The following is a 27,555-nucleotide window of genomic DNA, read 5'->3' on the forward strand; positions in this document are numbered from 1 at the left end:
AGACAAATAAAGGAATTAACATATTTAATTCCATCTTGCACTCAAACCAAGAAAGACCATCATTTCCTGTGATAACTGTTCATCTTGCTTTGTAGGGCTCTTGATGCCAATAAATCAAAGGATTTCATGGAGATAATCATAGTTCATGTGCAAACTTTTTTTTGTAGAAGTAAGGAAATCCCAAAAATTCTCTGAAGATTTTGATAAAATCCTCCAACATACACATAGATATTCCATGACTTCATTGCAAAGGTCAGCAAAAGGTTGATAGCTAAACATAGATTAGAAAATAGAATTTGGAGTTAAGAAATGAAAGATATCAAAGGCTTGTAGGTGACTTATGAATATTTTTTAAATGAATAGCTAGAGATGTTGGACATTATGAGCAAAAAATAACCTCACATAAAATGAAATCAGTTATATCTTATCAGATAGGAAATACCTGATTATCAAAAAGGAGTCATTTCCAAATCAGCTCAATACTGCAGAGCTGTCTATTTTGGGAGAAGGGAAAGCAAAAGAGGCTTGTGAGGACTTTGAGGCAAGAAGAGTGTGATTATTTGAGTAATTTTTCTTCTGTTTGTGTTTGCCTAGATTGTATGTGTATTGGATAAAGTGCCAGGTATCAGACTGTACAGTAAGCTGTCTGAGATTTTAAGTACAGAGCACACCAAAGGGTGGATGTTATTGATTAATGAATTCTATATCAAAGGGTCAACAACCATTATATAGTTGATAGTATTTGCTGAGTCTTCCCCTGTGATTTAAGATTTTGGATCAAAAGTCATGGAAATACTTAGAAGTCATGAGACCCTACTACTCAGATCATATGAGATGTCAGTGATTGGCAGAAATCAACAAAGCATGAGTTGGGAACATTTCTAGGCAAAAAAAAATTTTTTAACTAATTTTTTAAGAAGCCATAGTCTGAATTGAAACCAGAGTAAATAAGCCCTGTCCATACTGGAAGAATCATTGTCATTCAGGCAGTTAACAACCATAACACCAAATCTAAAAAGGAAATGAGGCAGGTATTTGTAATGCTTTCCCACTCAAGATAGAGTTCTGTTTTTAGCAGTATAATGTTATTTCTACCCTCTTTAATCCATTGACATTATCATGAGATTAAACAACAAGCAAAGTTTTTGTTTCTCCCTGAAAAAAGATAGAAATCTTAGCTCTCTATCCAAGACTGGCACTTGAAGAGACCAAACAGATCCCTGATGACTAATAATATAAATGGGAACTGCACTTAAGTTACTTGTATGTGCTAGTCAGTTTGATTTGGGGTGTATGGAAGAGTGAAGAGTGATGTGGGGGACTTAGAGGAAGGTAATATTTTTCAGCTAATGCTTATCAAAAAAGTCCTTCCTTCCCTTCTGAAGTATATTTCCCAGAAGGAAAGCTCCAAGGTAGCAAAGGAGGTAACAGTGAAACCATTAACTGAGAACATTTCAAATAGAAGTGAGGAGAACAGAATACAAATGTGTCTGTGTAGAAAAAAGGATTGGGGGAGGAGAGAAATTTGACTCTCTAGTTCAACACTCTGCGGATGAGACCTTGTTTTATGGAATAAAACCACATTTGGAATGTTTTCCATAAAATGAGTAGGATGTGTGTGTTTCTAATCAGCCAGATTCTCCCAGGGCATAAATTATTCCCCAAGAATAAATCTGTATCTACTTGAAGTCTTGAACAGACTACTTACAGTTGATTTGGGATAATCAGCTATCTTAAGTCACTAACCACTACACATTTAGTCAGACTGTCTATAAGATGATTCCCCATTGACCAGGAAGATGAAGCTCCAAGAAGGCTTGAGTGACCAATTCCTAACTTGGAGTTTTCATTACATAGCTAGTCCTTTGGAAATCAGCATTAGCTTTTCCAGGCCACCAAAAGACCTTCCTGTGAGAAAGCTATAAAAATTGTTTAGTTTTTTTGTTTTTGTTTTTGTTTTTGTTTTTTATGGGGGAGGGGAGGAGGATAGTGAGCAAAAACTGTACAAGTCAATATTTCAAATAAGATTTACTTAAAACCTATCTTTGGTCAAAACTTAACTCACCTGCCATCTCATACTAAATTATGCTAATTCCCTCCTCCTCAAGTTTCCATGTATATACTTATCTCTGTGTGTTCCTCCTTCCTCCAAAAAAAAAAGAATGTAAGCTCTTTGAGAGTAAATACTGTTTTCTTTTGTTTTGTTACTGTATAACCAGTGCTCTTCGTGTTGGAGGCGCTTAAAAAAAAAAAAAAAAAAAAACAAAACATGAAGAACCCTGTGCTCAGGACTATGAAAAAGATGCATCAATAATGTATAATTTAGTCAGGGAGAGATAATCCCCTCCACCAACACAGATTATACACATCTGTCTTTAAATTAGCAATGAAATCTTGCCTGAAAAGTTGCCTGAGGTTCTGAGAGAGCTTCCTGACTCCAAGTTTTGCATCCTACCCTTTTAGCATAATGGATCTCATGGGATGGATACAAAGATTAAACAAAATATGCTCCCTGCTCTTAATAGAATATACAATCACCTCCAGATGCCTACCTTCTTCGTGAAGTCACATAAATTAAGAGAAATGCGCAAAGGAGGGAGTCCCTAAGTTTGAACTGGCACCATGAAATAGAATACTAAGTGAGAGGACCCATTCTGAGGATAGAGGTGCGATTCTTACAAGAAGATAAGAGGAGTAATTAGAAAGATATTTAAGTTGAAGAAAAAGCAAATTCAAGAAGCATACAGTCACTGTATTCAAATATCTGAAAAGCTGTCATTTTGGAGAAATAGACTTGGTCTATGTAAGTCCAAAGGGTAGAAGGAAGACAAGAAGGAAGAAACTACAAAGAAGTAAATTTCAGTTCAATATAATGACAATTTTCAAATGATCCTTCTCCAATAATGAAATGAGTCGTTACACTTTTTCATGGTTTATTCCTTGAAGAGAATGTTGTGGCCCCTATCCTCAGAAAAGGAAGCATCCCTGACTTCCTTCATGACTCTAATCAAAGTCTATTTTCTGCAGGTGGACTTTGTTGGACCCCTTGCTCTTCTCATCTTACTCCTTCAATTGTTTTTTGTTTGTTTGTTTGTTTGTTTGTTTGTTTTTTTCCCCCCCTGAGGCTGGGGTTAAGTGACTTGCCCAGGATCACACAGCCAGGAAGTGTTAAGTGTCTGAGACCAGATTTGAACTCGGGTCCTCCTGAATCCAGGGCTGGTGCTCCATCCACTGCGCCACCTAGCTGCCCCCTCCTTCAATTATTGATAACTTTTCTGAGATTACCTTCTGATGAAGGTATACACACATACACATACATACACACACACACACATGCACAAGTCTGTGTGTGTGTGTGTAAAACATATCTAGATATTTATTTTTTCCCAATTAGAATGTAAATATCTTAAGGGAATACTACTACTTTTTTAGTCTTTTTCTCCGTAGCATTTAGCATAATACCTAGCACATCATAAGCACTTAATAGTACTTGTTGGCTGATTGACAAAAAATTCCCTACCAAAAAAAAATAATAATAAAAATTGGATGACCTAAAGAAAAGTAGCAGAAAGAATTTCTGCTTTGGGTACAAGGTTAGACAAAATGACTTCTAAAGTCACATAGAAGTAGAGATTGAGAGGCCCTATATTTTCTCTCTTTTTATAACAAGTCAAAATTCTGTTGAATAAAAGATAAGGTTGGAAGAAAACAGCACTCGTTTGGACAATCAAACTGATTCCATATCTTCTGGGTCAAAGCTTTGAAATGTTTGGGCTGTACTCTTCATATTTTCCTTATATTGTTCTGTGAAAAAGAAGGCCTGAACTACACTCCATTTCCTTGTAAATTGAAAAGTTCTTGTATCTGGTATCTTGTAATCAACAAAAGTAGCTCAATTGGTAAAACATTAAAACTTTTAATTTGAGGATCTAAAGCTCAAATCTTTATTTCGATAGAAAATGTTGCCTGTGAGAGGAAGCATGGCACAGTGAGTAGGGTGTTGAATTAGGAAACAGCAGACTTGATTTCAAATCTCCCTTCAGACATTTAGTAGTCATGACTACTTTCTGTACCTTGGTTATTATCATCTGTAAAATGGGAGAAGAGGTGAACTCAATGGCCTCTAAGGTATCTTTAAGCTAAAAATCTTTGATTCTAAACATAAAAAAATAAGTTGTTTCACACAACTGTAGAAGAAACAAGTTGTGCTTTATTCCCTTTATAAAGCTAACATCCTCTTTTCAAGGACAGTAATAAAACTAATTCAAAATAACAAACTATTGACTTTAGCAATTATTTCTTATTCTGTTTTGTTAATGTATGTTTAAGAAGTATAATTTCTTCCACTGAGAACTTCTTTCACTGCATCCCAAGAATCTTGGTATATGGTCTCATCATTATAATTGTCTTTTATGTGGTTATTAATTATATTTATGATTTTTTTGACCCATCCTTTGTTCTGGATTTATTAAATCTCTATTTAGGTCTGTGTCTACTGCTTGTTCTCCCTAAATTGACTGATATTTTTATTATAATATAGCCTATAAAGAATGTGTTCACTATTTCAAAGAACTAAATAAATCAACCAAGCAGTCAATAGAACTCAAGTTTCTTCATTTCTTCAGTAATCCAATAAAACATTTATTGTATGCCTATTATGTAGAAGGCCTTTAGGCTATATTGCTATTGGAAGACAAAATTAAATAAACTGCAGTCTGATCTTAACCTCTGGGAACTCACAATCTATTATGTATGCATTGGAGGTAGCAGTGGGAGGGAGAGGGCCTGGAAGGAATTGTTGATAGTATTGTTCAGTCTTTCAGTCCTGCCCAACTCTTCAGGACTCCATGGTCCATAACATGCCAGGTCCTCCATTATCTCTTAAAGTCTTTCCAAGTTCATGTTTGTTGTTTCCATGACACTATTTATCCATCACATCTTTTGCCTTCCCCTTCTCCTTTTGTCTTCAATCTCCCAACAGCAGAATCTTTTCTAATGAGTCCTATCTTCTCACCACATGGCCAAATTATTTAAGCTTGAGCTTCAGTATTTGACTTTCCAATGAATGGACCGAATTATTGTTAAGAATGGACTGATTTGGTCTCCTTGCTGGCCAAGGGACTCTCAAAAGTCTTCTCCAGCACCACAATTGAAAAGCATAGATTTTGTAGCACTCAACTTTCCTTACAATAAACCCATAGCTTTAACTATGCAGACCTGTACTAACAAGGTGATGTCTCCGCTTTTTATTATGCTGTCCAGATTTGTCATAACTTTTCTCCCAAGAATTTAAAATTTAACACTATTTCCACTTTTTCTCCCTCTATTTGCTGGGAAGATATGAGAACTGTTGCCAAATTCTTAGGTTTGTTGTTGGTGGTAGTGGTTTGGTTTGGATTTTTTAATGTTAAGTTTTAACCAGATTTTACACTCTTCTCTTTCACCTTCATCAAAGCCTTCTAAATTGTTCACTTTCTACTATCAATTGCATCATCTATCTACATATATATGTATATGTATATACATATATATATGAGATTTTTAATATGTCTGTCCATAATTTGTTTGATAGTCCTGTCCATGGAGTTCTCTTTACAAAGATACCGTAGTGGTTTGCCATTTTCTTTTCTTTCTTTCTTTCTTTCTTTTTTTTTTTTTTTTTGGTGCATCATCCTTTGTCAGAATTCTCCACTATGACCTCTCTGTTTTGGGTAACTCTACACGACAGAACTCATAGTTCATTGTACTATGCAAGCCCCTCTGTCAAGAGTACATAGTAATTAAGAGAGGAAGAAGGGCTTTACTTTATCCCAATTCCACAAACATTTGCAAAATCTTTACTATATGTCAGGCTTCATATTAAGCATTGGGATACAAAGACAAAAATAAGATCCTACCCTCAAGGAGTTTATACACTCCAGGATAAGCCAGGGACACAAATAAATAACAAATTTCTGTAGCACTTTATAATGTAAGAAGTGCATTAATACAAACAGTCTTATGAAATTAGAGTAGAAGTATAATTATTACCCTCATTTTAGGTATTTAGAAACAGAAGTTCTAAAATTGTCACTTGTCCAAAGTCACATGGTTATTCAGTGGTAGACCTAGGATCTGACTGAACTCAATCATTCTGGCTCCAAGCCCAGTCAATGTTCACTCTCCTACACCACAAAATTTCTTATATCAGAATAACTGGAACACAAAGAAACATGTAATAAAAGAAATGCCAAGTACAATGAGAAAATTCAAAAAAAAAGACAAAGCTTACCTTTAGCTGGTAGGATTCAATTCCATTTAATTAATAAATGACCTATGAATACCTCTACGGAATGTAAACTAAGCCTTGAAGATTTGCCATCATAGGTGTAATTGCAAAGTCACACTTTTTTGATAATCCTTAGACTGAAACAACATCTTTAGTGGATGGTCCTCATGAGTTGCTGTGGAATCATCTGCATGATAAATATTACTAAAGTCCCATTTTTTCCTTCTCCAGCTCATTTTATAGATGAGGAAACTTATTATGGGCAGGTAGCAAGCTATACCAACAATGACTCTACAACATAGGATTTTGACATAGATCCTAAGAACAGATCTATGGGTTTGTTCATCCCTTCTGGAAATTTAAAGTCAGTACAGGAGATACTCCCAATGATCTTGGTAACCATATGCAGTCTCCTGTTGCTTCTGAAGGATTTTATTTTGCTAGGATTCTCTCTTTTGATATTGTGGGCTCAGTTTTAATTGTTTTCTTTCTGGAACTTAATTTCCCTTTCGGGAGTTTATGGGAATGGGGTAAAGTATCTAGCCAATAATATTGTTGGTCCTTGGGATCTTTAAGTATTTTCCTGAAGCTTATAAAAGCCTCAAGTAAATTTGAATGAACTGAGGTTAATCACAGAGGATGATCCTAGTTGTAAAGACAAATAAAAAGGAGTATAAATGTTTATCCACAATCTTAGAAAGATTCAGCTAGAGATGTAAACTGTATATAAGATACCTTGCCTGAACCCAGCATAAAAAAAGAGTTAAATGGAATCCAGGCAACCTAACTCAGCTAGAAGGATGGACCAAGGATATTCTGATGGGAAAAAAAAGAATATAAATGTCTTAACAGTGCTGGAGTAATCATCTTTTGTCTCTCAAAATGGGTCTAAAAGGTTTGCTAACAATGGTACTGGAAATGTATTGATTAGTCTAGAGGAATTTTAACCTGTTCAGTCTTTTTCTAAAAGATTAGGAATCAGCAGTGGGAAGTAGACAGCAGCTATGGAGATGGTGTGCAGTAGCAACAGCAGCATACCAACGGAGTTTCCAAGCCACAACAGCTGCAGGAGCGAGGGATAGCTGCAAGGGAGTTCCTGGACCATGATGAGGAGCTACAAGAGACAGAGCCAAAAAGCAGTGAAGGATAGAGCCACAGTGTGGAAAAGCAAACCTGGACCTCACCCTTCATTGGTACGATGAGTCATGTAGACCATGTAGGTCCCAAGCCTACAAGAGGGAAGACTCATTGTACTCTCTGGCAATCTTGTGTTTTTCTTCCCACTTGGATGGGTAGTGGGGGAGGAGAAGATGGGCAGGGTGGGAGAAAACTCTTAATATTAAGGTGTCATTTCAAATTTACAGCAACCACAGGTACCCCTAGGAAAATGGGACTCATCAGAAAATGAGAAACTTGACTTACAACCAACCCCAAGTTTTTTTTGCTTATTTTTTTTTCCATTTGGGGGCTGAGATCCTTCAACCTCAGGATATTACTCTAAATTTAGAGAAACTGCTTGGATCCTGGGAAAGGTAGAGAATCTCCAGAGGGGAATGTTTCCTTAACTGTCTATGTGTTTCAATATTCAATATTCTCTGTTGTATATAATAAACTTAGTATCCATTCCATGAGTTGCTAGTTTGAAGTTGGCAAGAGAACTGAAAACACCTGGATAAGAGTGAAATGAGTCAGTCTCTGAAGTCCCAGGGGAAACCCCAGATGGAAACATGAACCAAAATGAGAAATATTATTAAGAAACCCCACTACGTTGAATATATTGTATTTAAAGCCAGAACTTTAGAATTGGGCCATGGATTATATTGGTTTGACATGGTATTGCCAATGAATTATTCAATTATTTATTAAATAGGTCTAATCAGCTATGTTCTGTGGGTGTCATAGAGATATAAGCAAAGGCACAGCCAAAGACAATGAGGGGATATGTAATACCCATATTTTCCTGCACAGTTTTTGAGGAACCTGCTGACTTAATACCTCTCATGGACTAAAAATAATTGCAAATTTTAGACAAAAGCTCTTTCATAATGCCAAAGTTTGATTTTTAAAAATATTCATCTTGTTTAGTTACTCAGACATATACTCCACTAGTCCTGCTTTCAAGTCTCATTGTCAAGTAAAGGCTTAACCAGGAATCCAAGTCACAGAGAGAAGAGAGGTGATTGGATAGATTTCCAGGTCTCAACAGACTTGGAAGGTAAAAAAAGAAGTATATCTTTATTTCGATATAATTGATTTCCTGTGTAATTTGATATATTTTGTTATATATATTTTTAAAACATAATACTCAGAAGGAATCTGTATAAAGGGATAGATGACATAAAAGAGTTTAACAACACCTATTCTACAAGGACATGCTGTACTGGAAAGACATGGACGTCTGTCTTCCAAGGGCAATTCTAGCCAAGTTCAAAGAAACTCATCTGCACTGGCCCTCAGAAAATGATTATTTTTATATCTCTGAAATAATCCATCTTTGAAAGAAAACATCATATAGTAAAAAAAAAAAAAAACAGAAAATTAATGAAAAAATAATTCAAAGGATGTGACCTAGCAGTACCAGACCTAAAACTTTTTTGTAAAGCAACAGTCATCAAAATCATTTGGTAATGACTAATCAATTTATAAAAATACAAGTCATTTCACAATTGATAAATGGTCAGAGGATATACAAAGACCATTTTCAAATGAAGAAATTAAAGTAATTTCTAGTCATATGAAAAAAAAATGTTCTAAATCACTATTGATAAGAAAAATGAAAATTAATTATAAGGTATCGCCTCACACCTATGGATTGGATTGGCTAAGTTGCTGCGAAAAGATGATGAAAAATGGTGTAGGGAATGTGGGAGAATGGGGACTCTAATTCATTTTTGGATAAAATTGTGAACTGCTCTAGCCATTCTGGAAAGCAATTTGGAACTATGCCCAAAGGGCTATAAAATTGTGCATTCCAGTATCCCTATTAGTTCTATATCCTAAAGAAATCATGAAAGAGGGAAAAGGACCCACACATATAAAATGTTTGTAATAGCTATTTTTGTGGTGGCAAAGAACTGAAAATTGAGTGGATGCCCATCAATTAGGGAATGGTTGAATAAGTTATAATATAGGAATGGAATGGAATATCATTGTCCTATAAGAAATGATGAGCCTATTAGGCCAAAAAACCTCACAATCAAATGCAGAAAGGCAAAAATAATAAATGCTTCCTTTTCAGACCACAATGCAATAAAAATTATATTTAATAAAGGGCCAGGGAAAGATAAACTAAAAATCAATTGGAAATTAAATACTCTAATTCTAAAGAATGAGTGGGTCAAGCAACAAATCACAGAAACAATCCATAATTTTATCCAACAGAATGACAATAATGAAACAACATACCAAAACCTATGGGATGCATCCAAAGCAATTTTTAGGGGAAATTTTATATCCCTATGGATATGGATAAAATAGAGAAAGAGGAGATCAATAAGTTCAGCAGGCAACTAAAACAAAAAGCTAGAAAAAGAACAACTTAAAAACCCCCAAATGAATACCAAATAAAAAAATTCTTAAACACAAAGGAGAAATTAACAAAATAGAAACTAAGAAAATTATTGAATTAATAAGTAAAACTAAGAGTGGGATTTGTGAAAAAATCCAACAATATAGATTAAACCTTTGATTAATTTGATCAAAAAAAAAAAAAAACCTAAATCGCCAGCATCAAAAATGAATGGGGTGAACTTATGAGCAATGAAAAAGAAATTAAAGCAATAATTAGGAACTATTTTGCCCAACTGTATAGCAGCAAGTCTGATAATCTAACCAAAATGGGTGAATATTTACAAAAATATAAATTCCCAGATTGACAGAAGAGGAAATAAATTACTTAAATAGTCTAATTTTAAAGAGAAGTCTCGTTTTAAAAAAGAAATTGAATAAGTCATTAATGAACTCCCTAAGAAAAAAAATCTCCAGGACCATTTGGATTCACAAATGAATTCTACCAAACATTTAAAAAACAACTAATTCTAATACTATATAGAATATCTGGGAAATAGATAAAGAAGGAATACTGCCAAATTCCTTCTATGACACTTTTATGTGGCACTGATGCCTAAACCATGAAGAGCCAAAATGGAAAAAGAAAACTACAGATCAATATCCCTAATGAATATTGATGCAAAAATTTTAAATAAAACATTAGCAAAGAGATTATACAAATTTACCAGCAGCAACTATGACCAAGTAGAATTTATACCAGGAATGAAGAATGGTACAATATCAGGAAAATGTTTACCATAATTGACCATTGCAGGGGTCCAGCCTCTGCAGGAGGTCCAAGGGGATGAGCCGGAAGAATAGGGTTGACGTCAAAGGAAAAAAAGGAATTGTGGGATAGTTTGAGAAGGAAATGTTCCTGCATGAGTTCTGGGCACATTTGATCTCAATGCTGGGCTTTGCTAGTCAGCTTAGAGATTGTGGCTTCCAACAGACCATATCAATAACAAAAGCAACAGAAATCATATGATAATCTCAAGAGATACAGAAAAAGCTTTTGACAAAATATAGCACCTATTACCATTAAAAACACTAGAGAACATAGGGATAAAAGGAGCTTTCCTTAAAGTAACAAATCTCTATCTGAAACCAATAGTAAGCATTATTTGTAATAGAGAGAAGCTGGATGTATTCTCAGTAAGATCAGGGATGAAACAAGGATGCCCATTATCACCACTATTATTCAACATTGTATAAGAAATGTTGGCTTTATCAATAAGAAAAGAAAAAGGAATTAGAGTAGGCAATGAGGTTATAAAACTATCAATCTTTGAAGATGATTTGATGATATACTTAGAAAATCATCCAAAAACCTACTAGAGACAATTAACATTTTTAGCAAATTTGCAGGATATAAAATAAACCCACCCAAATCATTAGCATTTCTATATATTACTAACAAAGCCCATCAAAAAGAGACAGGAAGAGAAAATCCATTTAAAATTATATACAAAGGATGGTGGCTTAGCAGTGCCAAACCTAAAGTTATATTATAAAGCAACAGTCATCAAAACTATTTAGTACTGGTTAAGAAATAGAGCAACAAATCAGTGGAATAGATTAGATACACACGACACAATAATGAAAGCCTATAGCTATCTAGTATTTGATACCTCCTAACTTTAGCTACTGAAATAAGAACTTACTATTTAACAAAAATTGCTGGGAAAACTGGAAAGTAATATGACAGAAACTTGGCATAGACTTTATATCTCATACCCTATACCAAAATAAGGTCAAAATAGTTACATGATTTGGGCATAAAGGATGATACCATAAACAAATTAGGAGAGCAAGGGATAATTTACCTCTCAAATCTTTGGAGAAGAGAGGAATTTATGACCAACGAAAAAGTAGAGAACATTATGAAAGGCAAAATGGTCAATTTTGAAAACACGAAATTAAAAAGGTTTTGCACAGAGGATGGAGCCAAGATAGTGGAGAGGAGACATGTCTTTATCTGAGATCTTCCTGATGTCTGTCAGATCAACACCAAATCAAGTCTCTGGTTTTGGAGTGACAAAACCCACAAATATTTGGAGGGAAATAAATTTCCAACAGAAGATATTTTGGAAGAAGTTCAGAAAAGGTCTGTTTCAATTGGGCAAGGAGGGAGACGGAGCATAGACACAGTGCAGGGTGGTGATGGGCCCCCGAGTGTTCAGGGGAATATAATGGGAAGAATCTACAGCAGTTATCCTGGTTGCAAGGCAGTATTTCAACAGATCAACTGTAAGACATCCAACACAAATACAAAAGGAATATAGTGAACACCTGAACCCCAGAATATCTCAGGATCTGGCAATGCCTACCCAGCACTGGAAGTTAGTCAGCACTGACCCAATGAAGCCACTGTCACCCATAGAGGAAGCTTGGACAATTTCCCCCTTGTCCTAAAAGCAGACCTCAACATTTTTTTAAATGACCAAAAAAGCAAAAAGAACTCTGACCATAGATAGTTTTTATGGAGAAAGAGAATAGATTTCAAATCCTGAAGGCACTAAAAGCAGATCATCTCCAGATGAAGCCCCAAAGGGTGATATAAATTGGTCCCCATCTCATAAGGCTCTCTTGGAAGCATTCAAAAAGGATCTTAAAAGAGAGCTAGAAGAAAAAGGCTTTGCATAAACAAAACCAACAGAAATAAGATTAAAAGAAAAGTACAAATCTGCTGAAAAAATCTTTATAGTCAGTATCTCTGATAAAGGTTTCATTTCTAAAATATATAAAGGACTGTGTCAAATTAATAAGAATTCATGTCATTCCCCAATTGATAAATGGTGAAAGGATATGAACACAATTTTCAGATGACAAAATTAAAGTCATCTATAGTTATATTAAAAAATGCTCTAAATCACTATTGATTAGAGAAAAGCAAATTAAAATAACTCTAAAGTACAACCTCACACCTCTCAGATTGGAGAAGAGGACAGGAAAAGATAATGATAAATATTGGAAGGGGTATAGGAAAACTAGGACATTAATGCATTGTTGGTAGAGTTGTGAAATGATTCAACCATTCTGGAGAGTAATTTGGAACTATGCCCAAAGGGCTATCAAACTGTGCATACCCCTTGACCCAGTAGTGATCATAAAGGAGGGAAAAGGACAGTAGCAAAGAATTGGAAAATGACTAGATGCCCATTAATTAAAGATTAATGAATCTCTGTGTGAGATTCATTAGACAATGGCTGATACGTATGTAATGTATGTAGGTAATGGAATATAATTGTTGTATAAAAAATGATGAACAAACTGATTTTAGAAAGGCCTAGAAAGATTTAAATGAGCTAATTCTGAATGAAACAAGCAGAACCAAAAATACATTGTACACAATAACAGCAAGACTATATGATGATCAATTATGAAAATCTTGGTTCTTCTCAGCAGTTCAGTGATCCAAAGCAGTCCCCCAATAGACTTTGGAAAGAAAATGTCATCCACTCCAAAAAAAGATCTAAGGAGACTGAATGTAAATCAACACATGCTATGTTCACTTCTTTTTCATGTTTCTTTATCTCTCTTATGGTTTCTTCTTCTTGGTCTGATTTTTCTCTCCCAACATGGTTCATAAAACAACATATATTAAAAATAAATACATTTACTAGAAAAAATTATGAATAAGCTGATTTCAGAAAAGTCTGGAAACACTTGCATGAACTGATGCTAAATGAAATGAGTAAAACCAAGAGAACATTGTACATAGCAATAACAAGATTATATGATCATCAATTGTGATAGATTTGGTTCTTTTCAACAATGAGATGAATCCAGCCAATTCCAATAATATTGTGAAAGAGAGAGCTATCTGCATCCAGAGAGAGGATGATGAAAACTGAATGTGGATCACAACATAGTATTTTCACCTTTGTTGTTGTTGTTGACTTGTTTGTTTTTTCTTTCTCATTTTTCATTTTAATCTGTTTTTTTTTATTCTGTATACCATGATAAATGTGAAAATATGTTTAGAATTGCACATGTTTAACCTATATTAAATTAAATGCTGTCTAATAGAGGGGGGAGAAAGGAAGAAAGGAGAAAAAAATTGAAACACAAGGTTTTGTAAGGGTGAATGTTGAAGACTATCTTTGCAAGTATTTTGAAAAATAAAAAAGCTATTATTATTTTTTAAGTGAGAAAGCCAGACTGAGGACTACTGAGTTTTGGCCCTGCAGTCTGAATCTAGTATTCTATGTACACATATCAGTTTTTTTTTCCTCATAGACACTGAGAAGACAGAAGGAAAATTATATAACTTTAACCAGAGTAATTTAGATTAGATACCAGGAAGGATTTTTTTTAACAGCTGTTGACCTTTTAAGAGGTTGTAATGTTAACACATATTGCCAAGATGATAATTGCAATAACGATAAAAGCTACCATTTACATAGTACTCTAAGTCTGCAAAGCACTTAACATATGTTCTATGATTTGATCCTCACAACATCCCTCTGAGGTAGTGATATTATATTACCACTTTACAGGTGAGAGAATTGAAGTTGTCCAAAGTTATGTAACTTATCCAGAATCACATAGCTAGTAAGGGTCTGAAGCAGGATTCATACTTAATTCCTCCTCATAACTATCTACTGAGCCACATAGCAGTCTCTAAGCAAGTTGTAAGTTCTCTCTTTAGACAATGTTTAAGAACGAATATCATACTTTGGGGGCAGTGCTCCCTAAAAACAGAGGAAGGATTGAATAACCTCTAAAAATCAATCAAAACTCTAAGACTTTAGGGCATGCTAAAAGACTGCATTCTTTACAGCTGTTTTTATGCCCTCATTGTTGGACTCACCACAGTGAGCATCACTGTGATGAATTCTTCAAATTTTAGAAAAAGTTGGATGTTTCCTGAGTGTATCAAATCTATATGATTTGAGCTCAAAACCCACCTTTTCTCATTTACTATATATTCTTTGAACCTCAGTACAATTCATGTTGATTTAGAAAATTCATAAAGCTTCAAAACTAGAGAACCTCCAAGGTAATTTAAAGTATTCCATACCAGAGGAGGAATCCCCTGAAAAGCATCCCTGACAAACAAGGTGACAAGATTACATCTTGTCCCTGCTTGAAGGTCCACTAGTCAAAATCATTACCTTGGGGCAAGACTATTTTATTTTGGAATAGTGACTCAATAAATACAGTGTGTGAGTTGGAATCAAGAAGACTCATCTTCTTTAGTTCAAATCCAGCCTTGAACACTTGTTAGCTATATGACCCTGGGCAAGTCATTTAACCCTGTTTGCCTCAGTTTCCTCATCTGTAAAATGAGTTGGAAAAGGAAATAGCAAACAACTCCAATATCCTCACTAGTAAACTCCAAGTGGGATCACAAAGAGTTGGCTATTCTGCTTCACACTACCTAAGGGACATTGAAAAAGTTCACTTAATCACTCTTCCCTCACTTCCTTCATTTGTTAAAAAGAAAGATAAGTTATATAATAAGTATAGTTGAATAGCATACAGTATGTGCTTAATAAACACTTGTTGAATTGAAATTGAATCCATTATCTCTAAGGTCCTTTCTAGCTATATAAGCAATAATTCTAGCAGTTCAAATTGTTAGGAAAAAAAAGCAAAATTCTAGTCCCTATTTTTTTAATTATGGCAAACCAAAATCTGCTCCCTATAGCACATATCCATTAGTCCTAGTTCTGTCCTCTGGGCCAAACTCTTCCACACAACGAAGCTTAAAATGTCATGAAATGAAAATAAAATGTTATGAAATGTGATCATGATTAAACCTTCTTTTCTCCACATTGAACATTCCCATTTTCTTCATCTTCTTCAAATGATCCAAGTATAGCACGGCTTCTTCCCTTGCCATCATAAAAGCTTCCCTGAACTCTTCCAGCTTGATAGTATCCATCCTTCAATATGGTTCTCAAAGTCAAAGAAGGGCAGAAGACAAAGAGGCTACAATTTTCCTTGTCTTGAAAGAGAACATCACCGTGTTTGGTTACCAGGCCACTGTACTAACAATTCCCCCAGCAGCCATATAGGGGACAGCATGATGCAACAAAGAGCCCCATATTTGTATTGAGAGGAGATAAGGAATCCCAAGATCCTTCTTTCTTCTATAGTAGATTTCCTTCTGTCTGATTTTTTCCTGGCATCTTCTTTCAAGTAATCCAGAAGATATGTCTTAAGTATCTTTGAAAATTATTGAAATTTAAAATAATTATTGAATATTGAAATAAATTTTTTGCTCCATCTTTAAGAACTTGACTTTCATGGGCACTGAAAATTAATCTGTGCTCTCAAGGATCTTACTATTAGAGAAGATAATTATGCACACGTATAAGTATATATATAATGCATGTGCATATATGCATACATAGATTTATATGAAATATATAAGTATAAATGCATATATAATGAAATGCAAAGAAATTCTGACTGGGGGAGAGGGAAGGGAGTAACAACAGCAATTGTAAAGATCAGGAAAGGAAAGTAGGAATACTAAAAGATAGAGATGAGGAAGGATTCCAGGCAAAGGTATAGAGATAGGAAATAGAAAACATAAAATGTAAGGAACAACATGAAGGCCAGTTTGAACATAAAAAAAAAAAAAAAGCCTGGATCCATACAAGAGGCATAGTAGTGCCTGGGGGGGGAGTCATTAAAAAAAAAAAAAAGCAAACTTCTAGTCCCTATTTTGCTACTTGTATCTCATGAATGATTGCACAGACACATCCTCCCCAAATCCAACTGTGTGCAATGTGATGTAATCTCATGTTACATTCTTCTGCCTTCCTTTGCATCATCCACCCTCCTAGACGCATTGACATTCCTCCCCTCCTACACCAAATAGATCAGGATCCCATTCCTCAGGTAGCAGGCATAACCCAGAATTTCAGAGAGGAAGGAGTTCCTGCAGTCCCACCCCCAAACTGGGCTGATTGCCTAGAATGGTTTTAACCTGATTTATTTCAGCCCTTTTGTCTTCCCAGGATCTTTGAGCATTTGATGATTTGATTTCGATTGAGTGCTTCGCCATGAGTCACCTGCTTTTCCACTCTCCAGGCATCCCTGGTTTCTGAAAAAGAAGAAAATGGTGGATGTTTATTTTATCACAACACAAGAGTTTAATAATTTAACAGTGGATTTAAAATAGCCCCTCATGGAGTTATTATTGTTCTTAAAAGGTTTTTCCCCTCGATCCTCATGTATAAGGTTTGGCCTGTCCTATATCATATTCTCCCTCAAAAGAATTGGTTTTGCTATTAAAACCTTGATTTTGCTAAAGATGGCTCTACCAGGCCACCCCCTCTACTGCTAGGTCACTTTTCCATCTGCCACTGGCACAGAGCTCACCATGGCTCACTGACTATAAAATGTTTCAGATGTTTACCAGCACCATCCCAATTTACACACATAAGTCTTTTTCCCCTTCCCCTCACAGCATGGAGCAGTGGAAAGTGCTCTGCCCTTAGGTCAATCCATCAATAAACGTTTATTAAATACCTTCTATGTACCCAAAACCATGCTAAGTGCTGGGGATATGTGAAAAGACAAAAGACAATTCCTGCTCTCAAGTCTCACAGTCTAAGAACAGAAAAACTTGTGAACAATTATATACATGAACAGAATAAAAGGGAAATAATCAGCAGAGGGAAGGCACTAGAAAGAGGGGAGATCAGGAAAAACTTCCTGTGGACTTGGAGAAAGCCAGGTGAAGACAGAGATGCAGAGGGAAAACATTCCAGGCATAGGGAATAACCAGGGCAAATTCCTAGTCAGGAGATGGAGGCTCTTGGGCAAGGAATAACAAAATGATGTCACTGGATCACAGAGTACATGGCAGTGATTGTCAAGGAAACCCTTACCTAAATCCTATGTCAAATGTTGGCTTTCTCATTCACCAACTTATTGGCCATGGGCAAATATCTCTAAATATCCGGACCTCTTCTATAAAAGCAGCTATCTCATCTGTAAAATGAAAGGCACAAGAGAGATTTTTTTTTACTACTTTTCCAGATTTCTATCACAAGAGGAGGTAGGGTTTTGAATTCTGGCTCTGCTGTTTACTTTGGACAAATGATAACTTTTAGGGATTCAGTTTTCTCTTCTATAGCATAAAGCAATTGGACTAGATGAATTCTGAGCTCCTTCAAAGATTAAAATCTATGATCATAGGATTATGAATTTGTCATTTATTGGCTGTGTATTCTCAAATATGGCCCTAACTCCCTCTGCCTCTCATTATACTCTTTTATCAAATAAGAACATTTGCTTATATATCTAAGGTTTCTCACATCTCTAGTATTCAGTGGGTCTACACTGTTTCTAGCTGGCTCCTAGCTATAGAGAATGTTAGAAAACTGATAGTCCAAAAAGGTATTTCATGTAGTCGAGACCAATTTTATATTTCCATGGGATAAATGAAGAATTGACTCCATCTATCATATTGAGAAGAAAACAAGCCATAACTCTCTTTTCTATTACATCTTACAGTTTTAAAATTGTTGGTATGTTTGTATGATTTTTTTTTTCTTTTCTGGCAGGGGAAGGGTATTTTCATGCAGGAAGGAGGTTGGTCTGAACTCTTTCCCAAAATGGCGGTTCTGAAAAGACCACAATAATGAGAAAACTAAGATTCCCTGAACTCAATGCTCTTTTCCTGAGTGAAAATGGTTATATTGGTATTAACACCAACTCAAAGCCAACTAACTACTCCATTCGCAGCCTTCTTTTCCCTCCTTAAGGACTAATCTTTGGCCAATGCTTGCAGAAAGGAAAAATCAATTCACACATTTGTTAGCTGTGTTTTTATTCCCAGAGCTATTTTTGTATTTAAGTAAGACATTGACCTTTATGGACTTAATGAAAGCGTAATTGCTCTTTGCAAGTGTGTTTAAATGACCTAAATGTTAGAATTCATCCCAAGGCATAGCCAGGCTTAACACACATACTTTCCTGTGCTAACAAGCCCAATGGAGGTAGAAAGCAATAGTGAAATATGTAATCTGGAGGACAGGAGATGAAAGGGAACCAGAGCTTTTACATTTTTCCTTCACTGTGACAGTAGGCTGAAGTCTGTCATTATCTATGACATTCACATCCATGACATTACCCATGGCATTCATAGATTCATAGCTGAAAGGGATCGTCAAGTTTAATTCCCTTCATTTATAGACAATATTACATGAACCCAGAGATTCCAAGTGATTTCTTCATATTCACATATGTAATATGTAGTAGAGATGCTATCTGAGTCCGGACTTTCTGAATCCAAATCCAGTTCTCTTTCTCTTATACCTTCCCAATCAAGTCAGCTCTATTCAACAAACATATGAAATTGTGCTGTTGTGCTGTTATAGGCAAATCACTTCCCTCTCAGAGGCTGTTTCACACACACACACACACACACACACACACACACACACACACACACACAGGATTGTGCACCAGAGGAACCAGAAACCTTAAGGGACTGATAGAAAAATTTTATTGATTATACATTTATAACTTGTTTTTATTTATTTATCTTTTTCTTTATTAAAGCTTTTTATTTTTCAAAACATGCATGGATAATTCTTCAACATTAACTCTTGCAAAACTTTGTGTTCCAATTTCTCTCCTCTTACCCCACCCCCTCCCCTATATGACAAGTAGTCCAATACGTGCTAAACATGGTAGAAATATATGCTAAATCCAATATATGCATACATATTTATACAATTATCTTGCTGCACAATAAAAATCAAATCAAATCAGAAAAAATGAGAAAGAAAATAAAATGCAAGTAAACAACAAAAAAGAGTGAAAATGCTGTGTTGTGAATCACATTCAGTTCCCACAGTCCTCTCTTTGCGTATAGATGACTCTTTTCGTCACAAGACCTGATAGAATTTTTAGAACTAAAATGGAGTTCAAAGATACAAAAACAAAAACAAAAACCCTCATTTTAATCAATAAGGGAATTGAGACCTAGATAAATTAAGTGACTTGCCCAAAGTCACACAAGAAGTAAATACATGGGAAAGTCAGGATTTAGACCTATTATCTTCTAACTCCTGATCAGAGGTGTGCCGAAGTCAGCTTGGATCTGTACATAGAACCAATTGTTAAATTTCCAGTGTGAGTATTTACATCTCAGACGATAACAAAGGTTACAGAACAGAGCTTGATTTATTGTTTTGCTGATTACTAACTTTAAGAAAATGATGAAGAAAATATATTAATGTTTTGTTATTGTTCAGTCATTTTCAGTAGTATCCAACTCTTAATGGCCTCATTTAGAGTTTTCTTGGTAAAGATACCGGAGTGGGTTTGTGCCATCTCCTTCTCCTGCTTATTTTACAGATGAGGAAACTGCAGCAAACAGGGGTAAGTGACTTGCCCAGGGTAACACAGCTGGGAAGTGATTGGGGATAGCTTTGAACTCAGAAAGATGAGTCTTCCTGACTCTAAACCTGGTGCTCTATCTAGTTCATCATCTAGTTTCTGGTAGATTATGCTTAATACAAATTAAATTAAATTGCTTAAAACAGAAAAAAATGTACACATGACTCTTTTAACTTTAATTCTTATTGTATTTAATACAGATTAAATTAACACGTTTAGTACAATAAAACATAAGTGGTTGCCATTTCCTTCTCCAATGGATTAAGGGAAACAGAAGCTAATTGACTTGTCTAAGTTCTCACACCTAGAAAGTACCAGAGGCCAGATTCTGAATTCATTTCTTCCTTACTCCAGGTCAATCACTCTGTCTACTGAGGGCAATTGTTGCTCAACCTAAATTGATTTGTAATAGGTTTGGCTCTAACTTTTTCTTCTTTAATAGTTTCTTTTAAAAATTCCTTTCTTAGCTTCCCCTTACCTCCCAAACTGAGTGCTTCACTCTTTTACTCACTCACACATACACACAAACACACACACACATACATCCCTCTTATCTGTGGTCAGAATCCTGTGAGCAAAAGACCTGGAAAAATATTTGTGGCAGATATTCAGCAGTTCTCTTTGGGGGGGGAACCCTTCCTTCCCAACACTCTCTGCTCCCCCTCTCCAGATTCTACAGCTGAAATGAGATAATAAAGCCATACGGCATAAAGGGGAAAGAGTGCAGGTATGAGAAACAGATCTGTCACCCAATATGACACAGGAGAATTTAGAAGCACTTGCTTCAGCTAAGGGGGTAAAATGGGAGCAAATCTCTAAGTGGAGAAAGAAAAAGAGAAATCTTATCCCCAAACTTGAGAAGCCTGCTTCATGTAAATCAAAAACCTATCAATCAAAGAACATTGATTATAGAAAATGGAAAGAATCCAGAACCAGAGTCAGGACACAGGATCTAGACATATTCTGACTCTTCCACATTGGAGAGTGTGGGGAAAATTTTAAATTAGCTTTTCACTTTCCTGGGTCTCCTTTTAGTCAACAGTAAAATGAGATGTTACCCTGAAGTCCTGGATTATATGAACTAATTCCAAGGCTTCCATTAACATTCTGTATTACAGCAGATAAATCCTATGGGGCAAGCAGGATGGTGTGGCAGAAAGAATGGTGGATCTGGATGGAGCCAGAGGACCTGTATTCAAATCCTGACTCTTCTGCTTCCCACTTGTGTGTCCATGGTCAATTTATACTGGACTCTGTTCCTCATCTTTATAATAAGAGATCTGGACTAAATGACCTTTAAGGATCTTTTCCAGACTAAATTTATAATCTTTCTCTGGGTCTATTTCCTCTCATATGTAGTGTTATTTCCCAATAACAGTGTGAGATCATTAGTCAAGTACCATAATTATTTTAAGGATGAGACACTGTTGGTATGAATAGGAGATTGGATCTGAATCTTGATGTTCTTACCTCCTTTTATGCCTCCTACACTTCCCAGGATTTTCTCAGAGCTAAAATCTTAGGACTCCTTTAGGGAAAAAAAAACTCTTTATACTTTAATAATGAAATTAAAAGAGTGGGGTCCAACAGGAATTACCTTCTTATGGAATCTCTCTAGAATTGCATTATTTCTGGGCTTGCTCCCCTAACTGACTCTAGTACTAGCATTTGCTAAATACTTACTATGTGCTAGGTACCTTATTATGTACTGGGGCATAGAAGTATTAAAAAAAAGTCTCTGTTGTCAAGGAGCTGACTAACACTCTCCAGAATGAGAGCAATAACAATCACATCTCTATAGTACATAATGCTATAAGAAAAATATTCATATGGAAATATGTTTAAAAGAATTATAGATGTTTAACCACTGTCATATTGCTTGTTCCCTTAAGGAAGGAAGAGGGGTAAGAGAGGGAAAAATTTGGAACACAAAGTTTTGCAAGTGTGAATGTTAAAAACTCTGCATATATTTGGAAAAATAAAATACTATTAAAAATCCTATTTAAAAAGGAGAAGTATACTCATTCTGGGAGACAACTAGGTAATTGAAATCAGGAAGACTCATCTTCTTGAGTTTAAATTTGGCCTGAGGGACTAGCTGTGTGACCCTGGGCAAGTCACTTAACCTTGTTTGCCTCAATTTCCTCCTCTGTGAAATGATCTGGAGAAGGAAATGGCAAACCATTCCAGTATCTCTTGACCCCTAAATGGGGTCATGAAAAGTTGGACACGACTGAAAATGACTGAACAATATTCATCCAGGTGTGGCAGTGACTTGACCAAGATCACACAATTACTTTGCAACAGAGCCAGGAACCGTTGGTATCCAAGCCTTGTGACTTCAAGTCCAGTCTGTGCTTATTCCCCTATACTGCAATACCTTTCTTGGAACAACTCAGGCACCGAGAAAGATATGATAAGGACTATAAAAGAAATATAAAAGTGTCACTGAGGTTCAAAGGAAGACAAGGCCACTTTCTGCTAAGGGAAGTCAATTCTGTTGTATTTAACAAGTTTCCTTGAACATCAGTGGGAAGGCTCTAAGAAGAGAGATACCATGAAAACTGGGTTTCATGCATCTACCAGCATGGATCAATTGCAAAGTCAAACATTGTGTACTGTGGCTGCTCCCTAGGGCTGATGTAGATTGTGGCTCCTCCTAAGACCCTTTCAGTGGATGAGATGTTGTATCAAGAGCAACAGAGAAAAAGCGAGAATGAGACAGAAAGAGAAAAAAGAGCAAAGGAGAGGAGAGGGAGAGAGGAGAAAGAAAAATAAAACAAAAAGGAAAAGAAGATGAAAAAGAGAAGATGATGATGTTAAAAGGAGAAGAAAAAAAGGAGGAGAAAGAGGAGGAGGAGGAGGAAGGGGGAAAGGAAGGAAGAGGTGGGAGGAAAAGGGGGGAGAGAGAAGGAGAAAGAAAGGGAGAGGGAGAGGGAGAGAAAAAGGGAAAGGGAGAGAGAGGGGAGAAGAGAGAGAAGAGAGAAGGAAGGGAGGGAGAGACTTAATTAAAGTATAAAAAACCTCTCTAGCTCTACAGTGTTACCTACACAGCAAAACAAGGTATTGGAGGGTGACTTGTGGGACTTTAATCATGGAAGTTTTTTGCACAAAACCTGTGATTTTATTGGGGTAGGTAACTGCTAATAAGGAAACTTCCTCTACCCATGCAGATTGGTGGGCCACAATAACAGCATGTATGTGAGAGCCTGAACTTGAATCCAGATCTCCTTAATTCAGGGCCAGCCCTCTATGCACCAAACCACTAATGGCTGCATCTTGGAGATTTCACCACATTAATTCTGTTCTGGAATTCTAGCCTGCTACAGTAGAGTGACCGCACCAGGAGCAAGGAGTCCCAGTATACTTCCTAGGGAGCAGCATACATTGGGGTTTCTCTTCTATCACTAAGACTGACATTTTGAGAAGTGCCAGAAGTTCCTCAAGAGTTGGAAAATATGTACAAATGGTTTATCAGGGTGATGTGATTAAAAACTTGCTGCAATCAGAAACTGGCTTTGCTGACACTTGTGTTCACACTCCCTCACACTTCCTCTTAGCATCAGTTGGTTTTTTTGCTCATTAAGATAATGAGAGAATGGAATTCATCTGCTAGCACCTCTGAATGGAGCCAAGTACTGCCTTGTCTGGAGGAGAGGAGGGATCCCAGACTCATGGACTCTCAACACGGGAAGGAACCTGAAAGGTCGCCTAGTTTGACCCTCTCCCTAGACCCTATATGACTCTTCTCTGTGGGATCTCTGAAAGGATGTCATTCAGTGTCTTTGAAAATGTTCTCAGTAATGGGGAAATTCACTACTTAAAGGCAGTATGGAGGATAAAGTGCTGGGCTTGGAAATCAGGAAGTTGTTGTTTTGTTGTTCAGTTGTTTCAACTATTTCCAACTCTTTGTGAACCCATTTGGGGTTTTCTTGGCAGAAACACTGGAGTGATTTGTCATTTCTTTCTCCAACGCATTTTACAAATGAGGAAACTGAGGCAAACAGGGTCTAAGTGACTTGTCCAGAGTCACACACCTACTTAATGCCTGAAATTGAATTTGAAGTCAGGTCTTCCTAACTGAAGGACAGTTATTTTACCTGCTGTACCACCATTAAGAAAACTTGGTTCAAATCCAACCTCAGATACTTGTTAGCTGACCTGAGCAAATCACTTAATCTGCCTACAATTTCATCAACTATAAAATGAGGATAATAATAAACACCTATCTGCAAGGGTTGCTGTGAAAATTAAATAAGATAATATTTATAAAGTGCTTAGCAGAGAGCCTGGGACATAGTAGGTACTTAATAAATCTTCATTTCATAATAGGCATTTAATAAATGTTTGTTTCCTTCCTTCCTAATTCTCCATTCATTAAAAAAATCACAAAGATTAAGTATTTAATAAATATTTGTTGGAATATTATTTATATAATGATCTAATGTTACCATGCAGTTTCTTCAAGACAGTCCTAATAGACAGAAAATACAAATTCCATTATCCCCATTTTGTAGATAGAGAAATTGTGTTTCATAGAATCTAAGGGATCTGCCCATAACCACTCAACCTTGGGAGGGTAGCATTCAGAATCTACTCTCAGGTATTTTCTGATTTCTGGTTTAGAGCTTTCTAGTATCTAAATGAACAAATGAATCAAAAAATATTCTTTATGCTGAATCCAACACTGCCTCTGAGATTCTAGGAGTCTATTTTCTCTGTTTCATGTGTGCTGGCTTTGTCTTCCACACTTGACTCTAAGCCTATCAAGGACAAGAAATGGGCCTTTTGCTTTAATTTTTTTAACTTGATAAAAAGGCCATTCTCTGCCTCATTTCTTACCTAGCCTTAATCACTGAATGGGCATTGCATTGCATCAGTCAAAATGAGACCTGTTGAAGATTTTAACTTAAAAAGGCCAAGGTCTCCCACTGCATCCAGGGCCACCTCCAGTCATCCTGATCTGCATTGGACCCAACTGGATCTGGAGGGAAACTGAGGCAGGTAACCTTGCACAGCCCTCTCTCACTTAAATCCAATTCACTTCCAAGTCATATCTTTGCTTCCTTGATGTCATGGTCCTCCTTAAGAAAGAAGGACAAACAGTAATAGCGATCTCCCACAGGAGCTAACCAAGGGACAGATTAACAACAAAGTTTGTACCACAAACATCTATCCTCACTTACAACCTCTATAGTACATCCCCTGTATCCAAGCCTCCAACATAACAGACAAGAGACACTATCACTGCTTTGTCAAGCTGATACTCATTTATTTCAAAAGTACTTTGAGGCCCCCAGATACAAGGTGTAAAGTCCTGTTAACATCCTTATTAGTAACGGCTGCCAAGGCCAGAGAACTGTTTCAGATGAAACAAGATCTTTATTCAGACCATCCCCTAGTCAGTTTTTCAGAGCTCTCATAGCTTTCTCCCCCTAGGGTAGGCTTTGCTCTTTTTTCCATGAATTCCTCCCAACACTATCAAAACCTGAATAGGTAACACACTGCACATATGGGGCATCCACTAAAATGTGAGGGATATAACCCACATCTGAAGGGGGGAGGACTCCTACTAATATGATGGCTATAGGAACAGAAGAGAGACAACTCATTAAATAGAAAAATCTTACAGAAAAACATAAAAGAAACAAAATATGCCATGGGGTCAGAGGAAAGAAATATCCTAATAGACCAGGATAATCAGAGAGGGTACCCTAAAGAATGTGATGTTGGGGGGGAACTACAAAATTTAGGTGGGATTTCAAAACATGAAGATTAAAAAGAAGAGTCTATTCCAGATAGAGTGATTAGTAAGAAAAAGACAGGCAAAGATCCAGATATGAGCTGGAGGTAGAGAATAGTCTATTTTGACTAGATCAGAGAGAAGTCTAAAAAAGAAGAATGGCTCCAGATTAGGGTAATCTTGAATGCCAGGCTAAAGAGCTTTAACTCAATTAAGTAATCCCTGAGTGCGATGGTCCAGCCTAGCTCCTCTGAAGGGCTCAGAATAAGTCCTTGTCAGGATAAGCAACAGTCCTTGCCCCACGTTGTGGACGCCAATTTGTAACATGCTGTTATCTCCAGAAGCTGCCGATTGCTCTCTGGGAGGAGAGCTGCTGTGTCAACTCAAATCTCTCGGACAGATTCTTCTTCCGGTAGAGAGCCGTTGTCTCCAGACAGTTGCCGTTAACGCTGGTCCAGAGTAGTGACTTCCCTCTTTTATCCTTCCAGAGAATGGGCATGGGATAATGCAAGGGCTTCTGGGGAAAATTACTTCAACCAATGAACTTGCTCCTCCTAAGCATGCAAGCTCTTCCCCAGGAATTCACAAGTAAAACTCCCAGTAAAGGCCGGAACTAGAGAATTGTCAAGTACCAACTTAGCACTTAGTAAGAACCTAATATCTCATTATCTCATTAGCACTTAGTAAGAACCTAACACCTGAGGTTTTGAGCAAAGGGATGGAGAAGCGGAGGAAGAAGATCTTTAGAATTGGGCATTAGAAAGATGACTCTGTCCATACAAAATTAATGAAAAAGTCAAGAGACTAGAAGTAGAAAGATTGTTAGCAGTTTAGAGTATGGACATAAGGGTGGTAATGGAAAGAGAGAAAAGGAGAGAGATATCAAGAGAAATGTCATTGGTGAGGGAAAGGAGAGAAGTAAGTGTAATTTGGGAAAAATAGGATGGTAGACATACAGAATTAGTAGATGGTAGACATACATGTAGAAATACAGAATTAGAAATTTTAACTGTGAATGTGAATGGGACAAACTCTCCCATAAAACAGAAGCAGATAGCAGACTGGATTAAAAGCCATAATTATGACATGTTGTTTACTAGAAACACATTTGAATCAGAACAATACATATAGAATAAAGGTAAAAAGGTGGAATGGAATTTATTATGTTTCAGCTGAAGTAAAAAAAGGCAGGGGTATCAATCCTGATCTCAGATCAAAAAGCAAAAATCGATCTAATTAAGAGAGATAAGGAAGGAAATTACATCTTGCTGAAGGAAATACTAAACATATATATACTAAGTGCTAAAGCATCCACATTCCTAGAGGAGAAGTTCAGAGAGCTGCAAGAAGAATTAGAGAGCAAAACTATACTAGTGATTTCAACCTTGTTCTCTCAGAACTAGATAAATCAAATCAGAAAATAAATAAGAAAGAAGTTAAGGAGATAATTTTAGATGAATGTAATCAGGATGGTGATGGGCCAGAAGTCCTTGCATGTGATGACTGGTTGAAAAGAACAGGGGATATTTAGATCAGAGAACACATGCAGGGACAGAGCAAAGGAGTTCAAATGTCTAGATGGCTTATCCTAGGATATAAGGACAATACACTTTCTGCTTGG

At 36.3% G+C, this 27,555-nt stretch overlaps 1 protein-coding gene across 10 annotated transcripts in view; it reads right to left on the reverse strand.

The window, feature by feature from the left end:
- Positions 1-27,555, reverse strand: part of SSTR5 (somatostatin receptor 5) — a 360,218-nt gene that overhangs the window by 200,504 nt on the left and 132,159 nt on the right. For 7 of the 10 annotated variants that reach the window (XR_012484441.1, XM_074279703.1, XM_074279709.1 and 4 more), the window contains 2 exons: positions 17,671-17,773; positions 16,764-16,880 (listed from right to left, as the gene is read on the reverse strand). The gene's annotated coding sequence lies outside the window, so the exon portion shown is untranslated. Of the gene's footprint in view, positions 1-11,330; positions 15,995-16,763; positions 16,881-17,670; positions 17,774-27,555 lie in introns of those variants that run through there. The other 3 variants (XM_074279705.1, XM_074279706.1, XR_012484442.1) reach the window with 2 other exon arrangements.

Source organism: Sminthopsis crassicaudata, chromosome 1 (genome assembly GCF_048593235.1).
Source record: "Sminthopsis crassicaudata isolate SCR6 chromosome 1, ASM4859323v1, whole genome shotgun sequence".
Taxonomy (NCBI): Eukaryota; Metazoa; Chordata; class Mammalia; order Dasyuromorphia; family Dasyuridae; genus Sminthopsis; species Sminthopsis crassicaudata.